This window comes from Ictidomys tridecemlineatus, chromosome 11, assembly GCF_052094955.1.
Source record: "Ictidomys tridecemlineatus isolate mIctTri1 chromosome 11, mIctTri1.hap1, whole genome shotgun sequence".
Lineage (NCBI taxonomy): Eukaryota > Metazoa > Chordata > Mammalia > Rodentia > Sciuridae > Ictidomys > Ictidomys tridecemlineatus.
This window is the reverse complement of record NC_135487.1, coordinates 117916958-117925062: the sequence shown is the minus strand read 5'-3', so window position 1 is coordinate 117925062 and position 8105 is coordinate 117916958. Positions and strand designations below refer to the sequence as shown.

General features: G+C 41.7%; 2 pseudogenes; both read left to right on the top strand.

Annotated features, from left to right (window-relative positions):
* The first annotated feature begins 3766 nt into the window (after positions 1–3766).
* Positions 3767–4892, top strand: LOC144367781 (myb/SANT-like DNA-binding domain-containing protein 3 pseudogene; annotated as a pseudogene).
* A 56-nt stretch (positions 4893–4948) lies between these two features.
* LOC144368689 (autophagy-related protein 16-1-like) lies at positions 4949–7808 on the top strand (annotated as a pseudogene).
* The last annotated feature ends 297 nt before the right edge of the window (positions 7809–8105 follow it).

Sequence of the window (8105 nt, the reverse complement as noted above, 5' to 3'; positions counted from 1 at the left end):
AATTTGATAAGTTTTTCTTCTATTCCTAATATGCTATTTTTTTATCACCAATAGATGTTCTCAATGAATTGCCTTTGCCCCTTTGTCAATAATCAATTGACCATACTGATGGGGCCCTCTTTGTGTAGGTTAATCTTTTTGTTATTTTCATTTATGTGTTTATCCCTTTGCCCATAGTACAATATCTTGTTAACTGTGGCTTTATAGTGAGTCTTAAAATTGGGTAGTGCAATACATATTGTCAAATACAGTTTCTATTTCAACTGATATTATTATGTATTCTTAGTATTTAACTATCAACATAGTGAATTACAACAACTGATTATTTTACAGAGAGCCAGTCAGGCATCCCTGGGTTTAACCCAGCAATTAGGGAGTTTCTCCCCCCAAAAAGAGAACTAATAAGATATATAGATATAAAAGGATGCATTATGAGATTTGTCCCACAATTGTGAAGGCCAGGAAGTCCCATGATATGCCATCAAAGCTGGAGAACCAGATGTAATTCAGTCTGAGTCCACAGGCTTAAGAAGCAGGGGAGCTTTCACTGCAGAGTTGAAGTGATGACTGTCGAGAAGACAAAGTGAATTAGTTATTCCTCCATCTTGATTATTATTGTTGTTATTATCCTTTGCAGTATTGGAGAATGACCCCAGAGCCTTCTACACACTAGGCAAGCAATCTGCCACCGAGGTACATTCCAACCATTTTTATTTTATTTTGTGACAGGGTCTCACTGAGTTTTCCAGGCTGGCCTTGAACTTGAGATCTTCTTGCCTTAGCTTCTCAAGAAGTGGGAGTACAGGTGTGAGCCATCATGCTCAGCTCTCTATCTTTATTTTTTATGGGACTGTGGATGAATTGAATAATATGTACCCACTTCAGTGAGGATGGATCTTTTTTCCCAGTCCTGGCCCAAATACTAATCTTTACACAGGCAGAAAAAAAATGTCTCACCAGTTATTGGTGTGTACTTTAATGCAGTTGAATTCACATTAGAAAAAAAAACTACACCCACTTATTGTATTGGTCATTTTGTACATTGCTGGAATTAATTTTTAATACTTTATTACAAACTTGCATGTATGTTCATGAGGGTTATTGATATGTAGGTTCTGGGGTTCTTTGGTTAAGTTTCTTTTAGAAAGCAGGGATCTCTTTAGTATTGTATTAAGGTCATGCTGACTTCACAAAATAAATCATGAAATATTTCCTCCTTTTCCATTTTCTGAAAAAAAAATTCTGTAACTTTTATAATGTTTCTTTTTTAGTTGTTAACAAAATTACCCTGTTAACTAATATGGACATAGAGATTATTTTTTATTATTAATATGGTTTCATTTTTAGTTAGTTTAGTAGCTTGGGGTTTTCAAGAAATGAATCCACACTTGAATTTATATGATAGGGTAGTTCATAATGTTATAAAATTTCCATATTATGCTCTTGATATTTTTAGGATCTTTAATGATATTCCATGCCATTCTTGATAATACTAATGTGTGTTTTCCTTCTTTTTTCATAAATACCAGTTAGAATATTACATTTTTTACTTTCTCAGAAAATAACATTTTCAAAAATTAGAGGAAGAATTGTGGGAGAGAGGAACTGAACAGTGGAGTTGGAGAGTCAGAAGAACCACTGAGAAGGTAATGAAGATAATGCATAGAGCTGATATGTCCATTAACTCAAGTGTGACCCCAAGGAAAGAAGTGCTGGACTCACATAGGGAGTTATTCCTTTGTGGTTCTGCACCCAGATATCTGGGTATGGGCTTCATGCCACTGTGGGTCTATGCTGGCAGCAGTCACGAAGGAGAGCTCTGTGCAAATGGAGGAGAGCAAGGGAAAGCTGGAACCCACCAATTCCTCTCCATCTGTTCATCACCACATTAAACCAGAAGAGTCCTAAATTTATAATCTAGACTAAAATTATAATTGATATTTTAAGAAAACATGCAATTCATAAATGTGTGTGCACCTAATATAGGTTTCAAAATACGTGTAGAGAAAAATGACAAGAATTAAAGGAAATCTACCATCACATATAGAGTTATAAACATTTGTCTGTAAAAGGTAGAACAAGTACAAGAAAAGAAAAAAGTGTGTATGGCTATAAAAGATTTAAATACTACAAGGGTATTTAGATTATTATATCTAGCAGATAGAGAAGAAACATTCATTTCAGGATTACATGGAACATTCACCAAAGTAAACTGTAAGGTACATCTTGGTTATAGATTTAATCTTGTATTTTCCACACATACTTAAGTGCTGAATGTGGGGTCCCTCACCGATGGCACTATTAGGAGTGGTGGAAACTTTGGGAACTGGGACCTATTTTGAGAAAGTAAAGTCATTGGAGGCATGTCCTGGAAGGAGGCCATAAGTACTTGGACCTCTTCTGCTCTCTCACTTCCCACACACTGTGATGTGAACACCTTTGCTCCACCACATGACCCCAACCAAAGTGTTTGGCTTCACCACAGGTCAAAGAAAAGGGGCAAAGAATCCATGGATTTAACCTTTTAAAACATTTGCTTAAATATATTTTTCTTTCTTTTAAGTTGTTTATCTTAGGTATTTTGTCACAGTGTTGGCAAGTTAACTCATACAATATAAAGTGAGTCTCAAGATTTTCTTAAGAATTTTTTTCAGTGTATATTATTTGACAACAGAATTAAATTATGTGTCAACATTGTAAGTATCTGAAAGATAACCAAACCTTTTGGAATTGAGTAGCATATTACTTTTTAAAATACATGTGTGTTAAAAAAATTACAAGGGAAATTGGAAATTATTTTGAGCTGAAGGATAACTGAGATTCAACCAAGCAACAGCAGTAGTAGGTAGATGAAGAAGATCTTAAAAGAGCATTTCTACGTCCACCTGCTTACATTAGAAAAAGACACATAAAATCAAGGATGTCTTGAGCTCCCACCTTGGAAGCTACAAATAAAGAAAAGAAATAAGCCAAAGTAAATGGATGAAGGGAAATAATAAAGATAGGAGGAAAAATAAAATAGAAAATGATGACACCATAAAGAAGAACAATAAAATGGAAAATGATTCTTCAAAAAGCTAAAGAGCAAGACCAAGCAAGAGAGAGAAGCGCAATAATCAATACCAAATACAAAAACCATCTCAATAGATCCTAATGTACTACAATAATGTAGTATTGTGTATCTTCCTGTAAGGTTCTATTGTAAAAAAAAACATTTAATTCAATGACAACATATTTTTTAAAAAAAAACAGAAAAAAGTGAAAAATCTGAATAAGTATATATACATGTGATAGTAACCAAATTTATAAAAACATATCAAATGTACTCTAAAACTATGACTTCATTGGTGATTATGTCAAATATTTAAGAAAGAAATAAGACTAACCTTATCCAAAGTTTTCTGATAGCATTCCCTGGATATACGATACAGCCAAACCCATAATATGAGGTCAGAAGGATCCTGGTCACAAAATGCCCAAACAACACTTAAATGTTTTATTAAAACTTATAACTAGTATCACTTTTTTCAGTGCTGGTGATCAAACCCAGGGCCTTGTGAACCCTAGTCAAGGATTCTACTGCTGAGCAAGCACCTCAGTCATCCCAAGGGCGTCCACCGACCGGCAGGCGGCGGTGGCCCGCGACGGGGCGGCGGCTTCGGGCTTTGTGGCCACGGCGCGCGCGGCGGGGCCCGGCCGGCAGGGGGCGCGCTGCCGCCGCCAGGCGCTCCGGAGCCCGCGGCCCTCCCGGCCACTCAGCCCGCGAGAGGAGTCGAGGCCGCCGCGCTCGCGCCTCGCCGGCCCCTCCCCGGGTCTCCGCGGCCACCGCGCCACCCCCTCAGGATAGCTAACTGCCCAGAGAAACAGAGTGGAAAATGCAAAACAACGAAATTATAAAACCTGCCAACTACTTCTCAGAGTGGGAAAAGAGCATCTTGCTTGCTTTGGTAGAAAAGCACAAATATGTGCTGGAGTGCAAGAAAAGCGATGCCCGAACTATCGCCCTCAAGCAGCGGACCTGGCAAGCGCTTGCCCACGAATACAACTCTCAGCCCAGCGTGTCGCTGCGGGATTTCAAACAGCTCAAGAAGTGCTGGGAGAACACCAAGGCTCGGACCAAAAAAATTATGGCCCACGAAAGGAGAAAGTGAAGCGAAGTGTCAGCCCACTGCTGAGCACCCACGTCCTGGGGAAGGAGAAGATGGCCAGCATGCTGCCCGGGCAGCTGTACTTTCTGCAGAGCCCGCCCGAGGAGGAGCCCGAGTACCATCGTGATGCCGCAGCCCCAGAATCATTTGTTGTTTCAAATAGAGAACTGTGCGATGATGAGAAAAAGTTCATACATTTTCCGGTATGTGAGGGGACCTCTCAACCTGAACCCTCGTGTTCAGCTGTCAGAATAACAGCCAATAAAAACTACAGGAGCAAAATCTCTCAGGAAGGTGCTTTAAAAAAGATGCACCATCAACAAATGTCCATCTTACAACTGCAGCTGATACAAATGAATGAGGTGCATGTGGCCAAAATCCAGCAGATAGAGGGAGAGTGTGAGATGGCAGAGGAGGAACACAGGATAAAAATGGAAGTTCTCAATAAAAAGAAGATGTATTGGGAAAGAAAACTACAAACTTTTACCAAGGAATGGCCTGTTTCTTCATTTAACCGGCCCTTTCCCAATTCACCCTAAGACTTTGGGGTTGGCTCCCTTGTAATTAATCTGTGTTGGCAAAGGAAATCTGGAACATGAACTTGCGGTCAGTAACCTGTAACAGAGCTACAACTAGGAAAATTAGAGTGGTAGTAGTCACTTATTTAAGAATACATTCAGGTAAACAGCTGCACCCTATGTACCCCTTAAGTGGCAACGAAGCTGTTATAGTTTCTGAAAATTATCTGAGTGCTATAATTCTGAATGTATTGTCTCTTAATTAGAATTCATATAAGAACCATGTGTGAGTGTTGTATCTTTTTCTAATCAAATGCAAGTGTGACTATAAAGGAGTGTGGCTGATTTTTTTCTTTTTTTAAGCAGACAACAGAATTTTTCTATCAAATGAATGCTCTCCCCATTGAAAGTGGCTGTCCAGGCAGGGTGCCCACCCGTTTCTCCAGTGGCTGTGTTATTACTCAGAACTTGCTAGAGGTCTTTAAGGAATTTCTGCAAAAGCTGCAGCACCTCTTTCATTTTTTCTAGTGTCATCCTCTGACTGTGGATTTTCTGTTTCCAAAAAGCCCAGCATTTGAAAGGATAGTTTCTAATGTGGCTCATAAACTGCCTTTTAAGGCTCTTCCCCAAAGAGGAATTCCAAATACTGTCTCCAATAGTAGAGAGTTTTGTTGGGAACTAAGGATGTAACAACTTTGAGGGAGAAATGATTATTTAGGTTTCTACACTGTTATGTTTGTTTTATTTAAAAAAGACTTGGAATTAAAAAAAAAAAGAAAAAAAAAGTAAATCTCAAAAAATTACAAAATGGACATGGCATTGGGAGCAACTGTGTCTGGAGCTGATCTCTGGGGCTGCTCTCCTTCCTGTCTCCTTTGGTCCCCTTATGCTGTGGTCGCAGGCCTCCACTAGGATAGGAGTCCCTTAGGTGCTGTGGCAACATGCCACTTCTTCAGGCTTCAGTGTTGCTGGCATCTCCAGCTGACATGCCACCTTGCAGAGGAGCTGAGGTGCTGTAACTGGATGCAGAGAGAGTCTTTGGGGAGATAATCCTGCAGTTCCTGGACACAGTGGCACATGGAATGTTGACATATCCAACCAGACCTTGAAGGACAAATATGATGCCATGAAGGTCATTTTACTGTCTTTGAGGAGAACCTGAGGAAAACTACTGCAGAGAACCAGGAGCCAGTCACTAGGCAGTTGGCCAACAAGGCCCAGGAAGCCAGCCGCCTCAATGCAGAGAAGGAAAGCGACTCCAGGAGACAGCAGGCCTGGCTGCAGAAAGAGCTTGCCGAAGCCACAAAGGAACCACTGCCCATTGAACAGGATGATGACACTGAAATCATTGTGGGTGGGACAGAGCACACAGAGGAGATCTCCCCTGTGCAAGCTATCAGCAGAGCAGCTGCTAAGTGACCCTCACAGCCCCCTGGAGGTCTTCAGGATTCTATCACTAATACCTTTAGGAGATGCTCTGTCTCTCTGTTTCCACTCCCCCAAGACAATGTGAGCACTCATCCTGGCTCTGGTAAACATATGAGGGTACCAACTACTACTGCCTTATGTGTCTTTGATGCACATGATGGGGAAGTTAATCCTGTGCAGCTCAGGGCAGGTTCCCTATTACTGGCCACAGGTGAATGGAAATGTTAAGTTATGGGAAGCATTTGGAGACAAATATGAGTTCAAAGGCTCCCTATCTGGTAGTAATGCTGGAATTACAAGCATTGAATTTTTTTTTTTTGAGAGAGAGATTTTAAATATTTTTTAGGTTTTGGTGGACACAACATCTTTATTTTATTTTTATGTGGTGCTGAGGATCGAACCCAGTGCCCCATGCATGCCAGGCAAGCATGTTACCACTTGAGCCACATCCCCAGCCCCAAGCATTGAATTTTCATTTTTTCTTTTTCTATTTTTTATTGGTTCTTGTTGGTTATATATAACATTAGGATTCATTTGATAGTACTAGGGCTTACAACTTCAAATAATTTTGAAGCTGGACTGTGGATGATTATTGATTATAGCACATGCTCACAGGACATAGTGGGAAAGTGTTCCCTGCTGATTTCCTGCTGGACAATGCATGGATGTCTCAGGAAGTCATGACCTGACTCTTGAACTCTGGGATCTATGCAAGAAAGCATAAAGAGAGCATTTGCAGGATTCAGTTACAATGATGTTGTTTGCACAGAGCAATGTGTGATGAGTGGACTTTTTGACAAGAAAAGTCATTTCAGGGACATCTGGTCAGAGTGTGGTGTGAGAAATGGAGCTGTTGGGGAAGATTTTTGCTTTGGATCTAAACCCAGAAAGGACTGAACTTCTGAGCTCTTCCCATGATGACTTGCTGAAAATCATTGGTTTTCAGACAAATGCTCTCAAGCAGAGGTTCAGTGCACCTGGATTCAAGTGCAGCTCTGTACCAGAGTCTTCAGGCCTGATTGCAGTTATGTGGTAGCAGTCTTGGCCAAGGGCTCTCTCTGTTCTCTCTCTATGTCTGGATAGTGCTCACAGGGAAAGAGGAGAAGGTTCTTTCAAAACAGCACAGCTGCTCCCTTAGGCTGGATTCAGTGAGGCCCGACTGCTAAGTGAGCCAGACTTACAGTGCATGGGGAATTTCTCTAGAATTCTTTTGCTGTCAACGAGTCTCTGCCTGGGCAGGTACAGCTGGATTTGGAATGCACTGGGTATGGTTTACAGTCTTGACTCCAGTGCTCTTCTGGTCTCTCCCAGAAGCTCTTCTGTCAACACTGTGGTGTGGTGTCTCTCCAGTGTGCATGTTGTCAGTGTGAACAAAAGCAGCAAATCTATGCTAAGGGCACAGAATTGATGACCTTCAGGAGAGTAGCAGGGATGCACACAGTCCTGTCCTGTGGGCACAGGTCCTTCCAGAGAAGAGCCCATGTCATGCAACATGGTGGCCTTCCTTTGTACAGGATTTCTGAGAATTTTGACTAAGCTCTCTAATGGCTTGGAGGAAAAAATACTGAAACAGCCTGACCCTGCAAGTCACCTGGCCAAGGATCAGGCTCTTGTCTCAGTTGGTGTGGGAAACACTAGTAATTCTGATCTTCCATACCTCATTGGGGAGCCACAGGGTCCCCTCTAGCTCTTCTCACTGGATGACAGTGCCAGTGACACCCACATGTCCAGGTTTGTTCGCAGCTGTGCTGCTCCCATCCAGTTCTACCAGATGCACAGCTATGGGAGGCCATCCTTGCACGTGATTTGAGTTACCTCCCTGGCTGGGTGAGAGACGCTTAGAAACAACTGTGTAGAGCCTTCCCCACCCTTTTCCAGGTCTGAGGGCTTGTCCTTGCAGAGGCATGTCTGGCCACTGCCCTGAAGACCCAAGCATCACCCCTGACCTTGGGATGCTGCCCCCCTTCATCTTCATTGGATGATACTTTCCCTGGAAGTTTTTGTTCCCCAA